The sequence below is a fragment of the Stegodyphus dumicola genome, chromosome 9, assembly GCF_044657685.1.
Source record: "Stegodyphus dumicola isolate Sdum_Otavi_A_Nest chromosome 9, ASM4465768v1".
NCBI classification, from domain to species: domain Eukaryota; kingdom Metazoa; phylum Arthropoda; class Arachnida; order Araneae; family Eresidae; genus Stegodyphus; species Stegodyphus dumicola.
Window position 1 is genome coordinate 101,385,735 of NC_140776.1, and position 14,668 is coordinate 101,400,402.

A 14,668-nucleotide genomic window follows, 5' to 3' on the forward strand; every position below is an offset into this window, starting at 1 on the left:
AATTAATTTTGTTTGAATTTTATAGTGATTATTTTTTTAATTTATTTTTAGTTCTGCATAAGATTTTTTTTTTATTTACTGTTAAATTCATTTATTAGCCCAAAGGGGCGCATGAATACATGTATGTTTCTCGCACTGTGACAAAAACGACAGTATCTAGAGCCATCAAATTTTGAATAATGTAATCCTTCACCCGGACATGGGCATCTGGACGGCCGAATTTCAAATTTGTTAGTCCAAAGGGATTTCAGTCCCGAAGGCCTATTGCTTTCATTTTGGCATTTTGCGTCGGACTCATAAACGTCGGTTCACTTTTCAAACTGTTGCCACAAAATGTTAGAGTCCTGCATTATATTTGAAGAAATTAAATAATGAAAAATCTGCATAAATGATTGTCTATTTCTCGCATTGTGATAAAACAATGGTACATAGAGCCATCGAATTTTGAATGACGAAATCCTACTGCGAATATGGGCATCTGAAATCCCAAATTTGGAATTTGTTTTATTATAGATTTTATATTTTGTAAAACTTTAACGAATTTTTGATTTACAAACTCAATGCTTTAAACGCGAGAAATGGCAACGTTATATAGAAAAAAAAATACTTTTATCTCCAGCTCGCGAGACTGTGTATATCGGAAATTCTAAAGATATGCTTAATTTAACATTATTTTGCGATATTGCTCTTGAACTGAATTTTATGGTTTAAGTGCAAAGAACATGATATTTAATAAATAAAGGTAACACTCAAAACGTTAAAAAAAACGCCCCTTTGAACGTAATTTAAAATCTGAAAAATTTCAGTTTTTTTTTTTTTTTTTTTTTTTAATCTTTTTCATATTTTGTAAAATTTTAAGGAACTTTTGATTAACAAACTCAACGAGTTCAGAGCGAGCACTGTACGGAAAATAACAGTTTTATCTCCAGTGCGGAAGTTCTAAAGATATGCGGTTTTCAAATGTATGTGGTTTACAGGCGAAGAACATGATATTCAATAAATATAGGTAACACACAAAACTTTTAAAAAAGGTTCCTTTTGCGCGTAATATAAAATCTGAGTGTTTCTAGATTTTATTTTATCTTTTTTTTTTTTTCCTTCATTACGCTCAGAAAATTTTATGCTCCGAATTTCATCAATTATTAAAATAACTAATCCACTTTCATGGTAATAATTTAATGGTCATATAATCAAATAAATATGATCGTTTTGTAATGTTATTATAGGTTGGAAAATCACTGCCTGAAAATGTACATTAAATTAAAATAAATTATCAGATATTGTTTAATTTTACCTTATTTATTTCAAGGCATCAATCTTATTTAATTTTACTTTATTTTTACGCAAAATTAAGTTCATAAATTTTGTGCTTATAGTTTTTACCGTTTTACCAAAGTAAAGACCTTTGTACAAGAATTACGCTTTAAAAAAATGAGCGAAATGCAGTAAAAAGGGCTTTAATGAGATATATTAATTCCTATTTGGAAAAAACTGTGGCTTTCATAATCTCATCACTATATTACGTATCACATTTAATAATTAAATAGAGTTATGTGATACAAACGCCATAGGTTTCAGTGTTAAAGTAAACCAGATCGTCCCTACTCTTTCTTGCCGACATGTCGGTGACGCGCGCCCCGCCCACTGGGTTAGTCTATCTCTTATAAGGCATGGACCTTATAAGAAATAAACTAACCCAATTGCGTTTTCTCCCTTGTCTGGCGCGTTACCGGTTGTCACCTTGATCACATCCGAAGGAGTAGGGACGACTTCCAAAAATTAGCAATGGTTGGCTATTGCAGTGCGTACTATTGTCACGAAAAAGCTGGTAGTAGTGCCTCATTTCACAAGTAAGAATTTTTAAATATTTTTATTTTTGACACTGAGATTGCTTTTTAAATACTTAGCATGTTTTTCAAGCATAATTAACGTTCTAAATAATTTTAAAGCTGTTGCATGCTTTCAGACGGGTATATATTTTTAGCTTTTCCTATGATGTAAGCGAATTTGTAACTTCTTCTTTTAAAAAATAATATTTTTAATCTGAACTAACAGAAAAATTCAACCAAGTAATTTTCTCTTACAATTACTTAACTATAACTAATACTAAACTATAACTAAATACTAAAATGCCTAAAAATGAATTTTTGAAAGTTTTTCTTTAAAATTTATAATTTTTTGCTGCTTTTTTAAATTATAGGTAAATTTTAATTCCTAGCATTATAACTAATCAAAAACAAGAATATTTAAGAACGAAAAGTATACATCTTGTATAGCTGGTTTTGTTGTTAAAAGCTTAGCTTAAAGTAAAATTTAATATCTGTTTCTCAGCTTTAGTTTTAACAGAACCATATGATGGTTTGCTAGGTTTCAAATATTATAAATCTGGGTGTAAAGGTTTGATTTCTCCTTCCAGTGACGTCCCAATGATCTGCAAAAATACAGAAATAATTTTTAGGCAGACTGAAAAGGAGTTTAAATTGAATAAAAAAAATATTATAAATTTCATGACTCTAATAGTCTTAAAAAGCGTAGGAACACATATATTTCCTTCTCTTCAAGACCATATTTATGATGATGAGCCAGATAAAAACCACCTGATTATATTAATTAAAGCAGTGATATTTCAATATTTAAAAATCAGAATGCATCATGCAGTTGCATGTTACAATGAATCTAAACAGAGAGAAAATATTCGAAGCAGATTTACTAAATTAATTTTATTTAAGCATCGATAAACCATATTATTTGTTTCTCTTCCTCTCTCTCTGTAAATATATATATATAGGTGTGTGTATTTACATTAATAGATAAATAGATATAATCTTGTTTTCACAAATATTTGAAATAAAAAGTGAAGTAAGCGAATTTTTCAATGCTACAAATATCCTAATTTGTTTACTTTCATACATTATGGATATATATTTATGGATGTATAGTCATTCTGCTTAAAGTATTTACAGGTATATAAAATTACAAGGTTACTTTAGGCGCATTAATAAAAATTTAAGATTGGACATATAATATCTTGTATTTTATAGTAATTTTTTTTTAAATTTATTTCTAGTTCCGCATAAGATTTTTTTATTTACTGCGAATTTTTTTAAAATTTTTCATTACACTCAGAAAAGTTTATGCTCCGAATTTTATGAGTTATCAATATTGTCATAAATGATCATCTTTTAATACCATAATAATTTTGAAAACAGAAAAAATAAATAAAACAATCCTTGGTTTCTATAAACATTTGAAATGATAAATATTTGCTACTACTGCCTGAAAATGTTCATAAAATTTTAAAAAAATTTACCAAATCTTGGTTAATTATACCTTATTTGTTTCATAGCATCATGTACTATCAATCTTACTTAATTTTACTTTATTTGTAGGCAAAAGTAAATTCATAAATTTTTTGTTCAGAGTTTTTACCGTTTTATCAAAGTAATGATGTTTAGACAAGAATTACGCTTACGCTCAAAATGCAGTAAAAAAAAATACTCAAAATGTACTAAAAAGTACATGAGATATGAAAAAGTTAGAGAAGGATAGTTGAGATATGAGAAAAGTTCATGAGATATATAAAATCTTATTAGCAAAAACTGTTATTTTTATTATCTCATCATTTATACAACGTATCACATTTAATAATTAAAAAGAGTTATGTGATACAAACGTCGTATGTTTCAATGTTACGATAACTAAATCGTCCCTACTCTCTCTTCCCGACATGTGTGTGACGCACGCCCCGCCCACTGGGTTAGTCTATTTCTTATAAGCTCCATGTTATAAGGTTCATGGAGACTACATTGTGACGTCACGAGCTTAGTCCCACCCATTTATGGACGTCACACAGCTCCGCCTACTGAACTTTGTTGATGCAGCCTATTCTGCGCTTTTACCCCTTCTATCTAATGAAACAATAATATAATGTAAAATAGCTATTACAATTTTGAAGGCAATGGGAAGAACTAGGTTGAAGTAACAAGGTTTGATATGGGAGATCAATTGTTGTGAATTTAAAAGGCTTCGAGAATACCTAAATTCAGTTTAAAAACTTACCGTCTTTGCTTTTTTGCAAAAATTCCACCTTTGCATAACTTTCTCACTAGGAAACCTATAACTGCACTCTATCTAAAATACGAAGCGGAAGGAATACTCCTTTCGACATAAATCCAAAATAAATAATCTTTTCTTGATCTACACAAAAAGACGTTTATGCTATTAGTTTCAAAGAAACTTAAAGTACACAATCAACTGTAGATCACAGACAGTGAAATAAAAGAAAAACTAGTGAAGCAATAGTTCTAAACATTGAAATTTTGTACTAATTAATTTAACAATTAGTAGTGGTACTAGGTTCCAGTTGTCACATGATTCAACCCTGACCTATCATTTTTGTATCACCCTTAATTAAAACATTATTTGTGCAGTGAAATTCTTTCGTCACGCAACGTAAGTTAAAGCATGCATTGAGGGGCTGGGTTAGTTGCGACTGCTTAATTGTTCTACTCACGATTTTCATTGAAGCAGGCTGTTCGAAGCAGTTAGTTTTAATAAAGCGAGCGACTAAATAGAACTATTGACCAATCAGATAAAGAAGCAGCCTACACAAAACGAGTCTGCAGCTTAAGACTGCGACGACTGTAATAAGGAACTGAAAATGAAGTTGTAAATTTGAGCTACATTTTATTTGCTTTAAAAGGAGGTACAGAGTCGTTATCTCCTTCAAATTAGAAATTCTCATGTTTGAAAATACATTGCAAGAAGGCAATTAATGTAAATAAAATGATGACTTGGGAGTAATTAATTAGAGAAATATGGGAAAAGTTAATTTTGCTAACTATTGAAAAATTAAGCAATTTATACAAAATAAGGATAACAAACTAGCAAACAAAAACAAATTGCTAGCTGCCTGTAATTTTGCCAATGCATTATTTGTCTGCAATTTATTTTATTTTCTTCAGAATGTATACAGTTAAAATCTACGGTAGGATACGAACCGTGCGAAATGTAATTCAAAGCCCTCTTCTTAGTGCCAACTGCCCTACAATGAACAAAAGCCAGCTTTTCCATCCCCCACCTTAAATACATGGAGGTAGGAAAGGGAGGAGGGGCCATTCCGCGCTAGAAGTGAAGCATTGCTTTGAAGCTTGGGTCACCAGACGGGGTGTTTTTTGTTTACATTCAGAAGCTCGCTTGACAAAATTCTGATAGTATTTCGACACACGACAGTTCCATAGAAATCGAAAAAAGGGACACTCTCGCATGAAAGAAACATTCATAGTGTGATGGATAATAGCAATTTGTATAGTTTACTGACATTTACGCAAAAATCACATCTTGGTTATTTTTCGATAACTAACAACAGCGATTTTGATTATGAATTTGTTTTATAAAATTCTAAGCTGTTGCACTACAAAAATATAGATTTTAAGAAAATTGCTAAAAAGAGATCGGCCAAAATTTATTTTCTAGAAGATTTGAAAAGTTTGGAACTTGATGGCTAAATGTAAATATAAAATTATGTATGTTAAAATATTTGTAATTAGGCACATAGGTCAGATTAAGTTTTCATTAAATAGAGTAACGCATGCAAGGGCTATCTGCCTAAAGAGAGAGATGCCATCGTGGAGGAATTTTGAAGAAAAACTGACCTTTGAGTGGGTATTAAAAATAATACTTATAATTTTCATTCAAATTATATTCATATATATTTTTTATGTAAAACTTTCGGGTGTATGCTAAATTAGTGTAAATTACTTTACACGAAAAATATAGTGAATGCACAAAAATTAAAGATCTGTACATGCCGGAAATGATAAATAGCAAATATGTATGGGTATTTATGCATGTGCTTGCAAAAAGCATGTATCTGCCTTTGACAAAATACTTAAATATCCATTAAATTATTTATAAATGTATTTGAAATGAAGAATTTATTCACTTATAAACAACTGTGATAGTACTGTGAAGAAATCTAATGATTAAATGTATCTAATTTATAATGATTATAAATGTTATCTAAATATATAATAACCTTAATATTGAATTGTAAACATAAATTGAAATCCTGTTGACAAATACGTTATAAAACTATTTAAGCAAGAATTGTTCGTATTGGAAAGCAATCTGTTAAAAGGTATTGTAAAGCAAATGCTATGAGATGCGCACTTAAGAACGTAATAAAGAGTTTTGGAATATGTATTGTTGAAATGAAGGGTAAAAAAAAAAAAAAAAAAAATCTCATAAGTATAATTAAAAGAATTATTCCCTTTACATTTTATAATAACTCAGTTACAAGTTTTAAATAATACTTAAAAAAAAAAAAAAAACTTATTTTATTTCCTTTCAGAAATGTTCAGAGAAAGTCAAATACTATTTTCCTAATAGTTCTCTAATTTACAATGAACCGAAAAGAGCATTCATGATAAATTGACTTACATTTTTCGATTTAAAAGAAGCCAAAAAATCATGTCATATTTAAGAAAGTATTTTAGGAAATAGCTCTATAAATAGAAAAGAAATAATGCATAATTTTAATATTAATAATACAATAAACTTTGATCTTAATTTTTGTACCTTAACCGAATAAAATCGAATTACTTTAATTTTTTTTTCTAATGTAATTAACGAAAACTTGTGAAAATATTTCATTCAAATTAAACCATTCTGAGAAAACTGTCCTGTGAAAAGTATAGCATTTAATTCCGTTCAGAATGAAATGTTGTTTAAAAATATGTTGTTTTCACATACTTAGGACTCTGAAGTGTTGTAGAAAAAGAAAATATATACATTTATATGTATATTTGCGACGTAATTATAAAATATTTACATCCGAACGCGTCAAATCCCATAGAACTCAATGGTAAATGACCCAATGTTTTGGTCACCACGTAGGGATCGCCGGTGCTTCAGAGCAGGGTACGGAGAAACTTGTTTAGGGCGACTCCTTCTTACTTCCTACCTCCATGCTTAAATACGATGGCTAAAGCAGAACAAAGAAGTCCCACAAACTGCGCGACTTTGCTTTTCCTCTTAAGAAGATTTGTGCCACAAAAAACCATTTATCCTTATTATTGGGATATTTGATTGAGTCTACAAGCCTCTGTTTTCGTTTATCTGAGTTTATAAAAGCTGTGCATAAAAACAAATATTAAGTTAAAATCTGGTAGATGGTAAAGCAAACAATGAACTTATTTTAGATTCATATTCAAATCTTGTTTATTCTCCACATTAGTTCAAACATTTCCAAAAAGTAGATTTTAGCTATTGATATATATTTAAATCAGTTTTGACATCCAAGAGAACTGATATATTAATGACATACAAAAAACTGATTATGTATATTGTTACGAAATACCCAGCCGCGGTAAGATCGAGGCGTCCCCGCAAGGGTTGCGGGTTGCCATAAAATGGGAAGGGAAGATAGGGATGCCAGATTTGACTCGAATTCCATTTGGCGACAAAATTGGCGATATGCCATAGACGGGTTGAGAACCTTCTGGAACGAATTCGTACCGGTTTGGACCAGAATGTTCTCGAACGCAGCCCAAAAGCTATATAAACCATGACTGCACACGGAGTAGTGAGTGAGTGTGGGAGTTAGTCAGGTCCTCGTCTAGTGAGTTGATCGTCAGTTGTTAGTCTAGCGAGTATCGCGAGTCTAACGAGTGCATCGTCGTGTCTGTCGAGTGCAACGCGAGTTGTAACGTGGAGAGTTTCGAGAGTACGCTGAGTTCCGAAAGCGGCCGAACAGAGTCGAGAGCTATACTCTGGTGCTTTGCCGTGAAGCCATCTTCACTGTTATAGCCTGATAGCCTGTAGGCTGGAGTTTCGAGAGTACGTTGAGTTCCGAGAATGACCGAACCGAGTCGGGAGTTGTAGTAGCAGAAGATTGATGATCCGAAACACGGTGATCTCACAATTAATTTTTCATCTTTCTAAGCTCGTAATATTTAATTTTTCAAAATTCCGTGTGTTTACTCATTTGAAGTGAAGAAACTATATTGAATAAACGATAAATAAGATACCTGCTGACGACTCAGTTTGAAAAATGAAACAATCCTTTAAGTAAAACTGAAAAGAATTGTAAAAAATGTTTTGGTTGGAACTGATTATCTGTGTCACGGCAGACGATATGGGGCTGGCCTTTCTAGAGACTCTCGGGGATTTAAAAAAAAAAAAAACTTGTATTCATGTTGCACATGGAATAAGCATGAAAACTTCCATACAAGCTATCCCGTCTGCTAGGACCTAAAGCTTGTCCAAACTACCAGTTCAGCCGCTGATCATTAGTAGGCCCCCAACTCTATTGCATATTTAATATGCTCCTTGTCATTGTGTAAAAGGGCACAGTGTCCCTCAGGTACGATCTGAAAAAATTTCTTTCTTTTAGCAAAATGAAAACTGTTATTAACGAATAAACAATATTTTAAGTAAATTTTCAGTTTTGTTCGTTAAATATTTATCAAAACCTACAAAACAAAAATAATAATATCTCAAAAAAGAATTATAATTTTCATTTTTTTCCTATCTGAAACGGAAAATTTGGTACCAGTAAGACATTTTTGTTGGCTACACTTCGTATCGAACATATTGAGAGCTAAATATTAAATCCTTCTACTGACATTTCTTTCAAATAACTCTATCATTTCTAATTAATCGTTAAATATGCTAGACACTTGCTAGGTGTTTTAATTTAAATAAAAATAAACAAATTATGAAATTTTCCAAGATTTACGAGAAATTTTACTAAGTGGAACAAAACTTGGTATAAATAATAATAACTTAATCTTTTTCTCTTATTTATTAAATTTATCTTCCATGCATAAATAAAAATACAGTATGTAAATTATTATAAACGTATTTATTTCTTACAGCAGCTTGATGCTTGATGGCGTTTTCGTTCTGGAAAAGTTCGTAACTTTCGAGAGACATTATTAGAAGTCACGGATTATAGATGTTCATCTGTCGATCGCGTTCTTTCCTTAATAATTTTCAAATGCAAAAAACATCTGTTCACATATAAATGTATCTCAAACCTAGCAACTAGTCTTAGTGCAAAAATGCGTAACTGAGCTTTTTTTATTGCTTGACAAGTACGGATAAAAGTTAAAATCTGTATGGAATCTTTGAATAAGGTTTCTACTACAATGAAATTAATAAGCTTCATTTGTAGATTTTCTGGTGCGTTACTCACGTTTGTATTTAATGGAAATGAAAATAATATAAATTCGGACTTCAGATAACTAAAATCTTGAAATTTTTCTAACACCCTATTTGCAACAAATACTGAATGCAGATGTTTTGCTGATTATATTAAATCACTTCGGTTACCGCCAATTTGAGACCACTGTATACTAAATGCTGTTTCTGTAAACTTCATCTATAAATTATAAAAGGACTGCGCTTCTACCATCGTCTTACATGTGACTGTTTGTTTGAGGAATCGTATGACTCATATGTGACTCGTTTGGTAGCCAAAGTATTCACATAAAAGTATCTAACGAAAGTAATAAACCAGCTATTTTGGAACGTTAGGATACCAAAAGAAATTAATTTAAAGAAGCATCTTAATAGTTTAATAAAAATGCAGAACATAATTAAAGAATATTATTAAATATAAAGTAACAATTTTTCCTTAAAAATAGAAATGACGAAATAAACAAACTTTATTTATGATGTTAACATACGATATTCATTTAATAAATTTCATTAAATTTCTAGCAAACTAGAATCTTTGACACTGAGACATTTTAACATGTGTCTGTATCAATGTAGTTTAACGTTTTTTTAAACTTTGTGTCATTTATTTATTTTTGGTTTAAAAAAATAAAAAAAGGGAAAGAATAAAATCCAAAACATTATCATGGCCCACATATTTGTAATACTCATTTCATTGGAAACCTTTTTTACTTTTTTTTCTAATTTCAGAAGAGTTTTGATAAGGTATGAATTAAAATGTGTAAGGTAAGTAAATGTGTATTTTTGAGATTAGGAGAGAAAGACATGACACACTTTCACGGCATTTAATTTATTGTTTCACTTATGGACACCAGATGGCGCCACCAACACTAAAAGGAAAAGTGCATTGTGTCCTGTTATCAGTTTGCAAACTAATTTTTTGTACTCAAAATTTATTGCGTATAGGAGTTAATTAATGTCTAAAATTAGAAACACGGCAGTCCAGTGGGAGGCCACTAGGAACGATGATAATAAAAGAATAAAGTAAAAAAATAAGTAATTAATAATTAAAATTAAATAAAATCAAGGCTATAAATAAAAATATTTATATATAGTAATAAAAATTAAAGACAATTAGAAGAATAATACATTAAACTAAAAGTATCAAACTCAACGAAATAAAAATGTGAATGAAAAGTGACTAAAATAATAATAATATCAAGGTACAGTACAACAAAGATAAAAGAATGATTCTGAATAATATTTTTCGCACTCATATATTTATTTATTTATTAACTTCTAGTTAATTTAATGACTTGTAGAAAAAATGGCTACAGCCCATAAATATTCCTCTTCCTAAAGAGATTGCATTTCGAAACAGGTTATTTGTTCCCAGATGCTCAAGTTTTGTTGCTCTTCAGTGGGAGAACAAAGCATCGTTCAAAAACTAGCATCCATATCAGTTTTACTACTCAATAATCAATTAAATATAATGATCTATTAGGAACAGAATTTTTTGTTTATATTATGACTCTGTTATACAGCAACTCCAAGAAAATTAGAAGTACGAAAACTAAGCTTTCATACGGCCTGATTATACAATATTGTAATATTGTTGAATTTGCTATATACCCTATCTGCATAAATTCATTATTTTATGCAGTGTAAAGTTACTTCTATTGAAAAGCGATTTTAAACTCTAAGTCTAAACAAAAGAAGAATTGGACGGATAAATATCTGAATAGAACATTGTAAGTAAATAATGTTAGAAAAATTATTTTGTACCCTACTTGCCGAAAATCCAATATATGAAACATCAAATATATAGAATATTAGAAAAAGGTACTTTAAAATCCCAATTGTGCAGTGCAAAATTCCGAGCAGTCGTTTTTTTCGAAACTTCTTCAGAGCCATTTCTGGGAAATAAATTTTATGAGACCCAGTGAAGAAAAAAATAAAATTTCACTCTTATAGATTCCAACAGATTCCGTTTCAATATAATTATTTGTCAAATAATTAAGCAAATAAATTTTTACGAAAACAAGATAAAACATTCTGTACTCGCTTAGAGAAAGTTCGGATAATATTATTGAAAAACACATAAATAAAAAAACGGAAAATAAATTTAAAAGAAAACTGTATTGTATTTAACAAAATCTAAGAATTAAAAAAATTATGAGAGAGAAATCTGCTGTAGCAGACATCATTCTCACATTTTTTACGTCTAATATTCATCTAGAGATAATTGTCTGTTGTGAAACTGGAATTCTATCATAACATCGCCTGAAACTATGCCATGCCCTTGAGTTGTATCATAACAACAACATATGGTTTTCATAACATATAACATATAGTTTCAACAACATAACATGCGTCAACAACAACGTTTCAACAACGTAACATGCGTCATAGTGTCACTGAATTTGCGACATAATGTGCGTTAAGATATTTTTATTTTAAATAAAATTAACCATTCGAAAAAAATAACTTCGCTCACTCATGGTAGTAGCTGTAGAAGGAGTATAACAAACTATGATAATTTTCATTGTCAGCGAGCATAAGTAGAAATGTAACACATTCCTGTGGAACCCATATATCTGCCCGAAACAGCTCTAGCCGACTAAATACTATGCTTAAATCAACTAAAGACTTTATGTACGTATGTTTTTCAAATAGATACTTTATGTTATAATAGTCTATTCATTCCGCACTGTAGTAAGTGTGATGTCACAGCAGTAATCATCGGATTTCAGCCGTAATCAGTGGTTTCAGACGAACTGTGATTCACTGCTAGAAACGATTTGGGTCATCTGGCATCAAGATGTGCAGGTAAGGGTCTATTAAGATTGATTAAGGTCATTAATGTTAAGATGGCCACCCTGTTGGTTTGGTAGTAGGAAAGTCGGCTATCATAATCTCTGGCCCGGATACGAAACCAGAAGAAAGCGTGGGTGCTTGAAAGTTGACAGTGGCTTTGTGGTATGAGTCTTTAAAAACATTGTGAAGTCGAAAGTCCTCTCGAGTGATTTGGCAAAAGGCTCTCGAGTGATTTGAAAGGAGTCCATATTGAAGAGTTTGTATATCTAAATACATGGAAAGTTACCTGTTAGGTCGGCGAAGGCAAATTCCTTCAGAGCATCTGCACAGGATATAAGACAATGTTAAAGCAATTGAATATTCTAAAGAAGATGCCATCTTTCCACCTGGTTATCCATCGAAGAATTTGCGGTAATGAATTGCTCATTGTAAGAAAAATGTAAAACGAGCTTCTGCATTCACATTATTCTCTAAAACTACGCATTATCATCGCAAAAATGTTTACTGGTATTATTTTTCATCCGCTTAACTAATCAGCATTTTTTTTTTTTTTTTATTTCCATGTTAAAGTTTCATAATTTAAAAAATTAACAAAACTATCACCACATATATCGATTCATTATTGTTAGCTGCTGTTTATAAATCGTAAGGAGAATCGACAAAAAGCTTATGGGATAAAGAAACTGGCAGACATATATTTCGTGCTACAATGTCCCTCGAAACATTTTCATCATATCGAGAGTTAATCGTTTTGATAATAAATCCATTCGTCAAGAAAGAAGTTTGGATAAATTAACTGCAGTGCTAGATATCTGGGAAAGGTGGATAGAAATTCTACCAAATTTATATAATCCGAATGAAAATATTACTGTATATGAACAATTAGTAGGATTTTGTGGCGTATGTCCTTTTAAACAGTATTTACGAAGTAAGCCATAAATATGGGAACAAAGTGTGGATTTTATGCAAGAGTAAAACTTCGTATATACTGAAAACACAAATTTACATTGGAAAAGAATGGGAATCAAAGCCAGAGAAAAATGAGGAGATGCGAGTAGTGTGTGCAGGAAAGACGAAAAATTAGACCTATGGGTATTCAGGGCACAATATAACATGCGATAATTTTTTCACATCTTACACCTTAGGATAACTTCTTCTAAAACGGAAAATGACTGTGCTTGAGACCATTAGAAAAAATAAATCAGAACTTCCTAATAAATCGCTAGCCCATGATAGTATTCTATAACGTGTTTGATACTTCTGCGTACAATGCATTTGTTCTATGGACTTCAATACACAGTGAATGGAACGAAAATAAATTGACTATAACGAAGACTTTGTTTGGAAAAACTGGGAAAACCACTCATTTTTCCACACATTTGAAGCAAAGCCACACCTACAAAGAAGTGAGGAATCGATAAAGATAGTGAAATGAATACAGAGGAAAAGGGACAAACGTACCATCGGCATCTGCTGAGAATACTTCTTTGTGTGTCAAACGTGCAAAGTGCAAGCTCTGTCCATCCAGCAATGACAACAAAACTAATATATTATGCTTCTTGTTATAAGAATCACATTTGCAAATCTCATGTGAGATATTACCGTTCAAATTGTAAATAAAGGTAAGTTTCAGTTTCGAATAGTTTTCTGTTATTTTTATAGATGTTTTATATTATTAGATCTATTTTTAAACTTACATTACTATAGTTTAAACCATTTGTTAAATGGCACCTATCATTCACTGCAAGAAATGTTAGTTTTCTGAAGCGGGTTATATTGACCCGAACTACGTACGTGGAATAAATACGAACAGAACAGCAGGGTTAAAATCCTCGTTCTTTTTGCCAGTGGATGACACAGTGGTTTTCTTCCTTTTTTTTAACTGGAGCTTCATGGAATGATTTGTCGATTAGTGTTGCTTGAGCATATTCTCATGATTCACTCCTACAGCTGAAGAAGGAGGTTCAATTAACGTTCGAAATTAATCCTTCAAATTTATGCAACTTTCACTTATTCTTCTTGCTATAATACCTTTGACGCAATTGATCAAACAGTTGGTCCCATCGCGACATTAGCATTAACTACAAAATAACCCGCACTTATTGAAACGTGTTACACACTCCATTGTAAGCTTCTATAATACACCTTAATACACATTTATTCATACACATTTATTCATAGTAAATTAATGTATATATATATATATATATATATATATATATATATATACACCGAATTATTAAAATTTCACTATTAAATTTTCTTCTAGGAATAACTTTTTTTCTGGAAAGCAGCTATATATATGTTAGTCAAGAAGGGGAAGAGATCTTATGTAGAAAAATGTCTGTTTTTCGTTAAGAAAGGTATTAAGCGTAAATGCAATTATTTAAGGAAAGTGGAATTATTCTAATGTATTTTATTTCTTTACTCTTTGGATTAATAGTTTTATTTTTTCATTTTTCACTAATTATTGATCTGAAAACTAGTACTTCAATGCTAAATTTTTGTTTGTTAAATTTAATCGGAAAATTAGTAAAATAGGGAAATAATTTGTATGTGTAAAATCAAGTGGGCTAGCGAAGCGGCTTTTTTGCTGTGTCAATCTATTCTGCAAAATATAAAAAGTGTGGATATTGTGTTAGAAGCTTTCTGCATTGTTCTCTTTGGA

The 14,668-nt window shown here is 30.8% G+C and overlaps 1 long non-coding RNA gene across 2 annotated transcripts in view; it reads right to left on the reverse strand.

Moving 5' to 3' along the window:
• Positions 1 to 2,186: 2,186 nt before the first annotated feature.
• LOC146995431 (uncharacterized) overlaps positions 2,187 to 14,668 on the reverse strand; it is a 119,643-nt gene continuing 107,161 nt past the window's right edge. For both annotated transcript variants that reach the window (XR_015043047.1, XR_015043046.1), the window contains exon 3: positions 2,187 to 2,431. This is a non-coding gene — a long non-coding RNA (uncharacterized LOC146995431). The remainder of the gene's footprint in view (positions 2,432 to 14,668) is intronic.